Source organism: Pantherophis guttatus, chromosome 5, assembly GCF_059756535.1.
Source record: "Pantherophis guttatus breed Tessera chromosome 5, ASM5975653v1, whole genome shotgun sequence".
In the NCBI taxonomy this organism is placed as follows: domain Eukaryota; kingdom Metazoa; phylum Chordata; class Lepidosauria; order Squamata; family Colubridae; genus Pantherophis; species Pantherophis guttatus.
The window spans coordinates 41,495,333-41,507,689 of record NC_142067.1 but is presented as its reverse complement, the minus strand read 5'-3'; the positions used below and the strand labels follow the sequence as shown (position 1 = coordinate 41,507,689).

The 12,357-nt window shown below is 36.3% G+C and overlaps 1 protein-coding gene across 3 annotated transcripts in view; it reads left to right on the top strand.

The window, feature by feature from the left end:
* Positions 1-12,357, top strand: part of HTR1F (5-hydroxytryptamine receptor 1F) — a 115,487-nt gene that overhangs the window by 82,011 nt on the left and 21,119 nt on the right. For 2 of the 3 annotated variants that reach the window (XM_060686332.2, XM_087894999.1), the window contains exon 2: positions 11,009-11,144. The gene's annotated coding sequence lies outside the window, so the exon portion shown is untranslated. Of the gene's footprint in view, positions 1-11,008; positions 11,174-12,357 lie in introns of all 3 variants that reach the window. The other variant, XM_060686334.2, reaches the window with a different exon arrangement.

Genomic DNA, 12,357 nt, shown 5'->3' with positions numbered 1-12,357 from the left:
GGGGTTGAAATAAATCAGCATTCAGTCAGACAATTAACATTTAAAGATAAAGTGCAAAAGCAAAAGTTCAAAAACTGCACTTAAAGTCCCATGCATGCTTACGAAAACGTTCTGCCGGTAGGAAGAGATATAAAAAGACCAGGCTTTCTGGTGCTCCCACAAGGAGCTACAATCTTCAATATTCCCCCTCCTCGGTGGGTCCACAGTCATCCAAAAATTGTCTTGGGTCATTCCTAAGTGCGCCCATTCAAATCCAGGGGGCAAAACTGCCAAAGAACCAGCTCCAGCAGCAAACACAGCAGATTGTGGGTAAGAAAAGAAAGCCCTCACACTTCAGCAGCCATCTTGAGGAGGAGCCATCAAGCATATTGTTTAGTAAGTCTGGCAAGCCTCAGCTGTCTCAAAATATTTTAAAATGTTTAATTACCTGGAAATTGTCCATCAATGCTCACACTCAGCATCCAGTTCCAGGCTCTAAATTAATAATGAAAATATTGCTCCTTAAATCAGTGAATGACAGGAACAGAAATGGCACATGCTTACTTAATGGAATTTTTCTTTCAATCGTGTAGAAGGTGTATGCATGCTGATTGTTTATTTACAAAAACAATAACTTTTAGAAGTGAAGGACATTTAATGGAATTTTGCAATTAGAAGTGGCTGAGGTGAATCTTATAGTCAAGTTGGGAAGAATATCTATCATTTTTATACACTGCATCTTCTTTGCATGTTCTGTTGGCATCGTTCAGCCAATAACTCAATCCCTCGAGTGTAGGTGAAGTTCCAAAAAAATGGCCAGTAGAGCAGTAAAATACTCAGGAAAGTGTGAATCCTTGATCCAAAGAAATGATTGGTCCAGGTGCAGGGTCAGGAGCACAATGAATTGGAGCTTAACTCTAGTGAAAGGCTCTCCTAGTGATTGCTTAATTTCACCAAATGATTGGTGTGGTTCTGCTTGCAGAATTTCACAGAGAATTTGGAAGGACAAAGAAGTATCATCCATAATAATCTCTCAGAAACTAATGAATAAGCACACCTATTCAAGAACAGATGTTCTACTTGAATCAACTATTTTACATGATGTTTTCATTTAACTTGTTCCATATTTTAAATTACTGATTATCCTGATCTCTGAAGAAGGAGAGAATAATATACATTACATGTATAATATAGATATTACATAAAATATATATCATGTAAAACTTTTAGTGAAATTGATGTTCCCTGAATTATTATGATAAAAAAACCATATAGCCGTGTCATTTTTTTTGGGGGGGGGGGTCAAATAATGCAAGGGATTTAACAAACATAAGGGATAAATCTGTTTCATTGTGTCTTTTGATGAAATAAAATCATTATTGGATTTAGCAAGAGAAGAATGACTGTAGTAAGCAAGGTAGATGGTTTTAATATTTCTTTTCGGTACCTCAGAATACTGCAATCCATCTGAAATACTCTGTAGTAAATATTGCTGAAGAGAATTGGCAATTTGTGTACATGACATGTAACTATATATTTGACACAAAATTATAGTGAATTGCTTTAGGAATAGAAGGTAGCAGAATAATACAGCAAGCTATCTGGATTTCACATAGAATAGCATGCATGTTAATTTAATCTTCTTCAAGGGTATCTTCTAATGAAGTGAATCATTAGCTAGACCTGAAGGATTCAATTATTAGAAAATTATAGGAAGAAAAAAAAGAAGGTATTGTCATTTACTCTTCCAGTTATGACTTTTGTATAATATTTGCCTGGAAAACAGACAAGCAGTAGTAGCTATTTTATCCCCCAGAGTGATTCAGAGAATCAAGGAGTGCTTTGGGATTAGTGCACAGCAAGAGGCCACATAAAAGCAATCCAATACAAGGACTTCATCCTTGGTCTCATCCAATCTAGATTGTGCTAATGACTCAGTCAAACTGCTCACCAGATCCTCAGACACACAAAAAACCCCAGCTTTCTCTAAAACCCATCAGGATTCATTACCACCTGGGGAAATGTTAATGAACCCTGATAGGTTTCAGAGAACACTGAAGTCTAATAGATCCTACTCCTGGGTGGGGGGGAGGGAGGGACAGGGATGGAGAGCCAAAAGCAATCAGAATAATCAAATCATGGCAAACAACTGAATGTAATATCATCCACTATCAGATCACATTATAAGTGCTACAAGACAAAAGTTTTAGTGTGTGATCCTTGCTTTGTGTTGTGGTCTGCCAGCAGACTGTGGAGCTGGCAGCAGAGTTGGACAGTGAGGAGGCTGGGGAGGAACATGGGCCAGTCCTGGAGTCTGGGGAAGGCTTGGACGAGGAGTCTGCATCGGAGGCAGACATGGGACCATGGCCATCTGAGAGTTATGAGCGGACTCCGGAGCCTCCAGAGTCAGATATCAGAGAGGCAGAGGAACAGGAGGATCCTGTTCCTAGTGTGCGCATGCGCAGAGCTGCCAGAAGGAAAGAACAGTTAAAACTAAAGGGATGACCTGGGAGTAAGGCCTGGAAATGATTGGTCCCTCCCATAAGGGTTAAAAGAGGAGCAAAGGCATGTGGGCTCCTTGCAGGAAAGCAATGTTGTTAATTCTGTTCCAGGTTGACTCAGCCTTCCATCCTTTCTAAGGTAGGTGAAATGAGGACCCAGTTTGTGGGGGCAATAAGCTGACTTTGTATAAATATACAAAAGGATGAAGGCTATTGCTGAGCACATTGTAAGCCGCCCTGAGTCTTCGGAGAAGGGCGGCATATAAATCAAATAAAAAAAAAAAGTCAACATCTCTGTTTGATTTTGGACTCTGTGGGGCTTTGCCAAGTAGGTCTTTGGCAGAGTGTCAAGGGAGATAAAAGTTAGATAAAGATTATCCCAAAAGACTTCTCCCAAAGGACTTTTTGTAACTAATTGGGACTCAGCTATGAATGAAAGTAATTCACGGCTGTTGCAATAAAAGAGGTTTTTGGGACAACTCGTATGTTTTAATGACTCAGGAAGCCAGGTCACAACACATTGGTGTCGAGCCCTTCTAGCTAGACCAGATTAAAAAACCAAGTCATGTAGGCCAATACTATCAATGTAAGGTTAGAGTAACATAATCTGTTGTATACTAAATGTGTCTCCCCACTTTCTTACTTATGTACTAGAAAGGTTCTAGAAAACTTTACATATATTCCTGCCCCAGACCCAGGCTTCTTGCCCAGGTTGCCTTGACAAATATTCCTGTCCCTGAAGGCCATTCTGTCTGCCATCTACAGCTGGCCTCAGTGATTAGGCTGATGGTGGTCATGGTAACCATAAAATCCTGAGCTTTCTTAAACTCCATGGTACTTGGGGGCATATTAAAGTCTCAATGGCTATCAATACTAAGAAATCAACCACTCACAAAATCTAACAGTTCAGACAGTTCCATGGAGCAGAGAGGTCAGTACAGCAGCAAAAATAAAAAATGCTCCCTAAAGCCCAACTTCAGTCAAAGGCTCTCATATTAGGTTCACTGTAGGATGAGATGCCAAAAGTCATCAAGATTTCATGAATAACAACTGTCATCCATCATATTCTCATCCATCTGCCTTGCAGCTACCACCAAGCTTAAAATCTAAGTAGGCACATCTGTGAGAAGGAACTCCTCCTCCAGGCCTGCCAAAATCTCAATTATAGGTGGCAGATCATTTACCAAATAAGCTTTCTAAACATTCACTGAAATGTCCAATTAATTAATCTCAATTTAAGATGATAAGAACATTTATATTAAGACTTTAACATTTGATTTGTTAAAAAGATTATTCTAACATAATTCTAAAGTACATGAAATAACGAACTTCAAAGTTAGTAATATTATTTAAATATTTATCTCAAAGAACAGTAAACTTGGATTTTTGAAGATCCATTGCAATGATAGCGTTTATTTATTCCTTCCTTTATATTAGTAGTGGGTTTCAATTTTGTTTGCTACTGGTTCACTTGTGAGCGCACGTGTGCATGACGCTTCATGTGCTTCATGCGCAGAGTGGTCCATGTAGGTGGGCGGAGCTTCCTGCAGCCGCCGCTACCAGTTTATCTGATCCGGGGAAAACTGGTAGCAACCCACCACTGATTTATATCCACGACCAAAATGTAAAACTGAAATACATATTTCCAATTTGTAAAAATCCAAATTCTACAACTAGTTTAACATTTTTATTGGCAATAAACTGGTCTAAAATTTTAATAACCCTTAGTTCACAAATATCTAAATGAATACTTGCATTTTCAAATAAGCATTATTTCAGAATGTAAATTTATGTTGACAAAAAGGGTCAAAATTGTGATTCTATCCGAACAGTTTTAAACTCTTGCCATGACAACAAAGAAACCATGTAGTTAAGTCTCTAATTATGTCTGCGTGTATTTTTGAAGTTGGTTGCTTGAAGATGACTCTAGAGGAAACTAAGCTGAAAACTGTATATCTGTATTTATTTTGAGAGTTCACTTACACACTCCTCTCAAATTTTAATCTTTTAATCTCGCTTCCTACACCACTAGTACTAGCCAGCTTCTTCCTTTGATATGAAAAAAAACCCTTTTAAATAAGCATATGAACCCTTGAAGCATATGTGCTTTCAAGGACAGAGATTTAGATTACAATCCTATAGACATAAATTTTTAAGTAAGCCAAATTAGCCATTTTAAAGTGGGCGAAACCAACCATTCAGTATTCATTTTATTCTAAATAAGTATAGCCACTCATGTTCTTAAAGATCTCCATTTTCAGCCAAGGTGCAATATACTGTAGGTGCAGGATTGTTACCTGTATAAGGAAAAGAGAAACAGTGTGGTTTCAGTCTATATTACGGTAACTTTTTCTTCTAGATATAGACTGTCAGACAGCATGGAATAGTGGTCAGGTATAAGATTGTGATCATAGACAAAAATGTTCAAGTTGTCATACAATCATAAAAGCTGAGAGCCATTGAGCTAGTAACAGGGTTGTCACAGGGCTCAAAGGAGATGGAAGGTACGATCTGCTTTGAATTTCTCAAGGAAAGGCAGAATATAACTGCTGCAAATATATAACATGATTACTCTTTTTAGATATATTAATTTTTCTTTTTTCCAATTGTATTTGCAATTGGAAAGCAACATTTAGTTTCTCAACTCTTAAGAGAAAACTACTCAAGCTTATGATGCTATCACCTTTCACGCTGAAATCTAGTTTTTTAAAAAATTTCAGTCATGTGTGTTGCTTTAGCAACTGCAACTATCCTTGGTTTAGAAGTTTTCCAGTTTGATGTTGACACGGCTTATCTACATGCAGACCTAGACGAAGAGATCTACGTGAGAAGTCCTCCAGGATTCCGACAGCAAGAAGGGGATACCTGGTCTAGCTCCCATCAGAAGCTAGAGCTTCATTACTAATTCTGAATAATCAGCTTAAATTTTAAAGCCATCCACCCTTGTGTAAGCCTTGTTTTAAATGCCATAAGGATGTCAACAGTTATTGTGCAAAAGAAAGAAGCTCAGTTAATTATTTTTATATCAAGAATGAGAATTAGGCAGCAAAATGCTGTCAGTTCAAATACCTTATTCAATAATCAAAATGTGTCAGTCTGAAAGTTAGTTTATACAGGCATGAGATTTTCTCATTAAAAAAATTCAGAATCTGACTCTACATTAAATTTTTATTCTGCTTCCCTTCATGGTTAAGCAAAGTTTGTGTAGGACGTTATTTTATAAATGAAATTAACAATTTCTGGGAAACAACATTGGTGTCAGCTTTGGAAGCCATATTAGGCCGGAAGCTTCCATGCTGCCACTTTCTCATGTGTGGAAAAGTAGGAGGGGGCATTTAGTAGAGGGGTTGTCTGTAGACTTAATAGCATTCTTCTTGTCGGTCAAGGTCAGGTCCTTGCATCTGGATAAGAAGTGGTTGGAGGGATGTCTCAAGATGGGACGGTGGTTGATTGGAGCATGTGATCGATTGAGGAGTGAGGGGATGATTTTGGGGGTTTTGATTTACTGAGGGAAAACCTGGACCTCTCAGACTCGGGTTTTCCCAGATGTACCAGTTTACCTATTCTAGTAAATAGAACTTTGAAAAATGCTTGTTTCAGAGTCTTTACTTGGAGTTGGGGATTTTTCTGGAACGCTGACAATTGGAATAAGCCATGTCTTTCATGTTCTGCTTATGGATTACAGTATACAAGAGTTTGGTCACCATAGGAAATGGATGCTGAATTTGATGGGCCCTTGGCTTGATGAAACATAGTTTTACTTATGCTTTTGTTGCATAATTGATAATGTTTTCTGATGTTATAAGGAGGGAAAAGAGAAATTGCTCTTTGACTTCAGTGTGCAAGCACTGTTACTTAATCTCATTCCTTTAGATGTATTGGAGATGCAGCTTCTAGAATTTGCAGAATGGTCAAGTTGGCTAGAGAAATTAGGAGGTAACACTCCAACACATCTAGAAAGTGCCAAATTACAGAATGCTGATATAAGGCATAAATGAGACTTAAGGGAATGCTGTAGCTTAATAATATGAGCACTAATGTTGAATTCTGCTTACTGAAGAGCCTATGACTCAATTTATGGAAGAATCTCATTTGAATAGCCTCACCCTGTTCCAACTTGATGAAAAGGATCCCAGAAAGCATCATTGGTCTACTCCAAAGACGAACAGTAACCAATACTATATTTTATTAAATTTCAGTCAGTTTTAGGAATATATGTGTATGATCTATCTCTATCATAAAGTGAATAAACTAGCATTAAGTATATACAGATAGTCCTTGACTTACAACCATTCCTTTAGTGATTGTCCAAAGTTACAACAGCACTAACAAAAGTGTCTTACGAGTGGTTTTCATAAAACTGTTGCAAAATTCTCATGGTTATACAATCAAAATTAGGACATTTGGTTACTGGCATGTATTTATGACATTGGTTACCAATAAAGGAGAATATTTGTAGTTAGGGATTGAAATGAGGAATCTTTAGTGCTCTTGGAGCTTGTTTGTTATCTTGCAGATGTCTCATTACCCAAACTAGGTAACATCATCAGTGCTAGTATGGAGTGCAGTTTGCTCTCAGTTTATATTCTGGTGGAGGTGGAGGTGGTCTTAGAGATTCTTTGGTTTGGCTTTTTACTGTTGGCTCTTTGGCAGTTTCTTGGTCTGAGTATTATTTACTTGATTGTTGGTCTGATATTAATCTATGCTGATCTGGGTGCTGCTGATGGTAAAGGTGCTTAGTCCAAATTTCTTCTGTATGAACATGATGAAGTATAAGAACAGATTCTCTTTTTTAAAACTGGAAAAGCCTATAGTTAAAAAAATTAAATAAAGGAGGCATACTGTTTTGAATTATTCAGAATTGGCCATGGTAGATTTCTGCCAATTTGAAAAAGGGATTGTATGATAAGTGTAATATAAATATAATGTTCTTAATTCACATATTGATTGGAAAAATCTTGGAAGCTTCTATTTAACTTTTATGGATCTTCAAGAGAACCTTTTGTGAGGCTTTGGATTCTGATAAAGTATATTTCTCAGTTTCATAATTTGTCCCTTGTATTCAAAGCCAGAAATTTCATTATCAGTCTTCTACAGACATGCAGGACATAATGATATATATCATATATCTGTCCACCAGATTATTCCTTTATGTTGTAAATTAGAGGAAAAATCATCTGGCTTTCCATTTCTATTCTGTTTCTGTTATGTACATAAAAGGGTTAAAGTTGGAACTACCAAAGGCCACTCTCTGTAGGACTCCCGGCAAATTACGTACAGGGCTCCAATAGTCAAGAAATTTTGTGCCTTTTGATATGCATAATGAAAATTCATGCCTTTCATGTCACTCTTTATCTTTGTTCTTGCCTTGCCTTTTATCCCATTATTGCTAGTTAACTATTTGATGTTAGTTGATTTTAGTAAATAAGCATCAAGCTCTGGAAAGAGTGCAGAGAAGACCAACAAAGATGATTAAGGGGCTGGAAACTAAAACATATAATGAACAGATGTAGGAATTGGGTGTGTAAAGTCTAGTAAACAGGACTAGGGGTGACATGATAGCAGTGTTCCGATATTTGAGGGGCTGCCACAAAGAAGAGGGGGTCAGCTTATTTTCTAAAGACCAGAATGCAAGATAAGAAGCAATGGATGGAAACTAACTAAGGAGAGAAGAAAACAAGAACTAAGGAGAAATTTCCTGACAGTAAGAACAATCAACCAGTGGAACAGCTTTCCTTCAGAATTATAAGTGCTCCATCACTGGAGGCTTTTAAGAAGAGACTGGGCAGCCATTTTATAAAATGATATATAGTCTCCTGATAGAGCAGGATTTGGACTAGAAAATCTCCATGGTCTCTTCCAACTCTGCTATTCTGTTAAGCTATACTTTTGTTAAGTGAATTAAATGGTAGCATTTTTGCTTTATCTGGTTAAAAATGATTGTTGCTAAATGTGTAAACTAATATAGAAATAATTTTCCAACAAGGTTGGCATACCTGGCTCCTTCTTATCGATGGTAACTTACCTGAAAAGCAATGTGTCTGAATATCATATACATTAGTTTGCAATCATAACATGAATTTTGATGAATATCATCATATCTGAATGTGTCTTTTTAAGATAACCTCTAGAATGCATTTTCACACACAACTATATAAAATGCCTTACATAATTATATGAAAATCAGGAAAGTATACAAATAATATAGCATATTGAATAGACACAGACACAGTGCCATTTTTATTTAACAAACGGAAAGTACAAAGAACTTAAATTTAGGTTGAAAACAAGCTAACACATGCTGACATCACTTTTTAACATATATAATGAAAATGAGTGGTCTTGCTGAGTAATGAAAGTTTATATCCTTACTGATCAGCAATTAGAGGCTTGTTTATATTAATAGAATTAGTTTAAAATGGCCTCAGGAAGCAAGCAAAGCAAATCTTATTTAAAGAATAACCAAGTCAAATATATTTGATCATTTTAAAAGTAGTAACCTAGGAAAGGAAAATTTATAGAAGCAATTATCATAAAATGGTATTTTTATTTCTGTAAATTGTTTTCAAATGTATTACATCAGTGCTTCAGAATGCAATAAAAATGAATACGATTGATACAATGCCATGTTAATTTTTGGCATTGCCTCCGAATTGTGACTATCAACAAAAAGCCTTAAGTATTTTTCTTGGTACAAAATATCTGCAGGCAAACACCTGCATGCTATCATTTGCATTTGATTCAGTGAAATGCTTCCAAGAGCAGCTTTATTTCAGTAAAAATGTCTTGGAAAGAAAAAAAACTGGGGGGGGGGAATTCTTCACTCATTGTTGCAGAAATGTGTTTATTCCAAAATAGAAAGAAAATATAAGGATTTGTCAAACCTCTATTTTATATGCGTCCAATTTTCTCCTACTTGAATGTCTTAAACTGCCCTATTTTAAAATTTGAGAAACAGATGTCTTCTACTATATTTGTCAAATGTGAAAGCAAGGTGAGGAGATCTTAAACACAGATTTCCTAATATACACATAACCCTTGAGGCCAATTATCATCTTTCTTATCTTTTGCATTTTGTAAGCATATGAGGCACATGAAACAGCTACTATGTAGGAGACTACCACTCCCTCTAGAACAGCCCCTGCTCTCCAATCTCTGGTTTGTAATAAACCCTGAATTCCTGATGCAAACTAAGATTGTACGGGTGAGTCAATGTTTACCTGCATTGCTTTTCTAAACTGAGGACTTCATGTTCAAGATATTTCACAAGAGTGTTTTGGAAATATTTTCAGAAGCAAAGATGTGAATACCACTTTGAGGAAATATAACATATAAAAATAATTTAAGCTGCTTCTAGGGCAATCAGTCTTCTAAGAGCCAGAGAGCAAAAACTCTATGTTGCAGATCCATTTCCTCCATTTCTAATATCCATGTGTTTTTCTTGAAAGACTGAAAAGGAAATACAACTATGTTAATTGAAAGATAGTTATAGAGGTATGCAGTCAGGAACCAAGAAAAGAGACGCTCCAGATTATTAATGGACCAATGTCCATAATGTATATCTAAATCTACATTTCAGATTTCTAAAGAGGTTGGAGGTCAACTGTTAACATTTACACATTTTGTACATCTGCATGGGGCTAAAAATAATACCAACAGCATAAAAACAGTATCATGTATTAAAACATTTATATAAACTATATGTCAGCATTCCAGAAAAATCCCCAAAGTAAAGTTCTATTTACTAGAATAGGTAAACTGGCACATCTGGGAAAACCCGAAACTGAGAGGTCCGGGTTTTCCCTCAGTAAATCAAAACCCCCCAAACCATCCCCTCACTCCTCAGTCGATCACATGCTCCAATCAACTACTGTCCCATCTTGAGACCTCACTTCGACCATTCCTTCTCCAGATGCAGGATCGCCCTGACCTTGACCGACAGGAAGAATGCTATTAAGTCTACAGACAACCCCTCTACTAAATGCCCCCTCCTACTTTCCCACACATGAGAAGGTGGCAGCATGGAAGTTTCCAGCCTAATATGGCTTCCAAAGCTGACACTATGATTACTAGGAATCCTAGTTCCAGAACAATTGGCAACCACCAGGCTAGGATAGGTTGTGCTATTTCAAGAATTCCATTAAAAAATGATAAATATTGTTATAGACTTTTTATGTGCAACAGGAAAAGAAGCACTCACAGCTTATCATTTTGATGAGTATAAAAAACTGAATAACAGAAAAAAGTGAGCCTTTTTGTAATCATAGAGTAAGAGTTAATATTGTAATTGTATTTAAATTTACCGCAGAAGAAATTGGAAACTTCTATTTCCTTCCTTCCTTCCTTCCTTCCTTCCTTCCTTCCTTCCTTCCTTCCTTCCTCCCTTCTCTATTAGTGTTTATTTTATATTATTTATAAAACATTTAATAAAATGTATATATATAAAAATGATAAACATTGCAAAAGTATAAGAAAGTCCAGAATGCTCTAAACCATTGCAATAACAATTTTTTTTCTTTTTATTACAGAATGGCAAATAAAAATCCTTTTCCATCCTTTCCCAGAAGAACTCCACTGGAAATGTATTTACCTCGAAGCAGAATTTTGGATTAAAACTGGAACCATGTTCAGTGTTCACATCAATGGATGGAGCTTCAAGAAAAGGTCTAATAAGAACCCTTGTTTGATCAGTGGTATCTATCATCTTTGTGTTTCTGTTCTATCACACAAATTTTCATCATACTCCTTGCCCATCCAAGAGGCAGCAGAAAATTATGTTGCCCTAAAGCTAGCTGTTACAAGTTTTAACATGTACAACTAAAAAATTTACAGTTTACAATTTATAGTTCCCTTCACTGAAATTCTAATCTTGCATATGAAAAACCCTCTTCCAATTGTCATGCACAATGCAGCTGTTATTCCATGCACTGCGTTTTTTTCTTTTGAGTCTATCATTAATTGACTGAACTTTTTAATCTTTGAAAATATAAATTGATTGTTTGTTAAACCCAAGACACTGAAAAGAGTTAGATTTTTAAAAATCTGTTGGTTCCCATCTAATGAACATCTGGATTTGTGCATTAAATATCGGGTCAGAATATATGTGCTGCTTAAGAGCTGCAGTTTCAGAAAGGGGCTTAACTGTGAGGACTTAGTATTGGAATAATAAAGCATCCTAAGAATATAACATCAGGAGTCAGTCTTCCCTGATTGCAGCAGCCACTAGCAACTCTGTTTAGACAGGAGAGAGAACTACAAGAGCTAAGTTCAATTATGCTTTCAATTGCATATGCTAAGAAATCAAAGGTTTACCAATTTAACTCTCTTGGAAGTTGTAAGTTCAGCAATCATATACATTTCCCTAATAAGTTATTCACAGGACTTCTATCCATAAGGTACAATACGTCTTTGAATATGGCGTTTTGTTTCCAAGACTGGAATTTCATTGTTGGTTGAATCCCTAGTGGCCTTCTTTTGAATTACAATAGGTAATTTTTCGCTAGGCATACATAACATTTTCCTTTCTGTAAGCCATCCAGAGTAATTTGGGGGGAGAGCAGCCTTTTAAGTAAAACAGAGTAGAATAAAATAAAATAGAGTTGGTGTGACATGTGAAGTGAACTGGCCCGATATGGATAGTTATGAATCCTCCCAATATCATTCTATTCCATTCTCACCATCCCAACCAAAAAATCACTGTGTGTTCCCTCTTTAGAGATTTCTTGCTATTAAAAAAAAGGAAAAGAAAAAGATCAAATACGAAATTAGAAGAGGACCATCTGTTCAAAATAGTGGTCTGTATTTTTATAAAATGCTGAAAGGGAATTGCACAATAAAAAGCATTTTATTTAAAACATTTAATTAACTGCCTATTTTA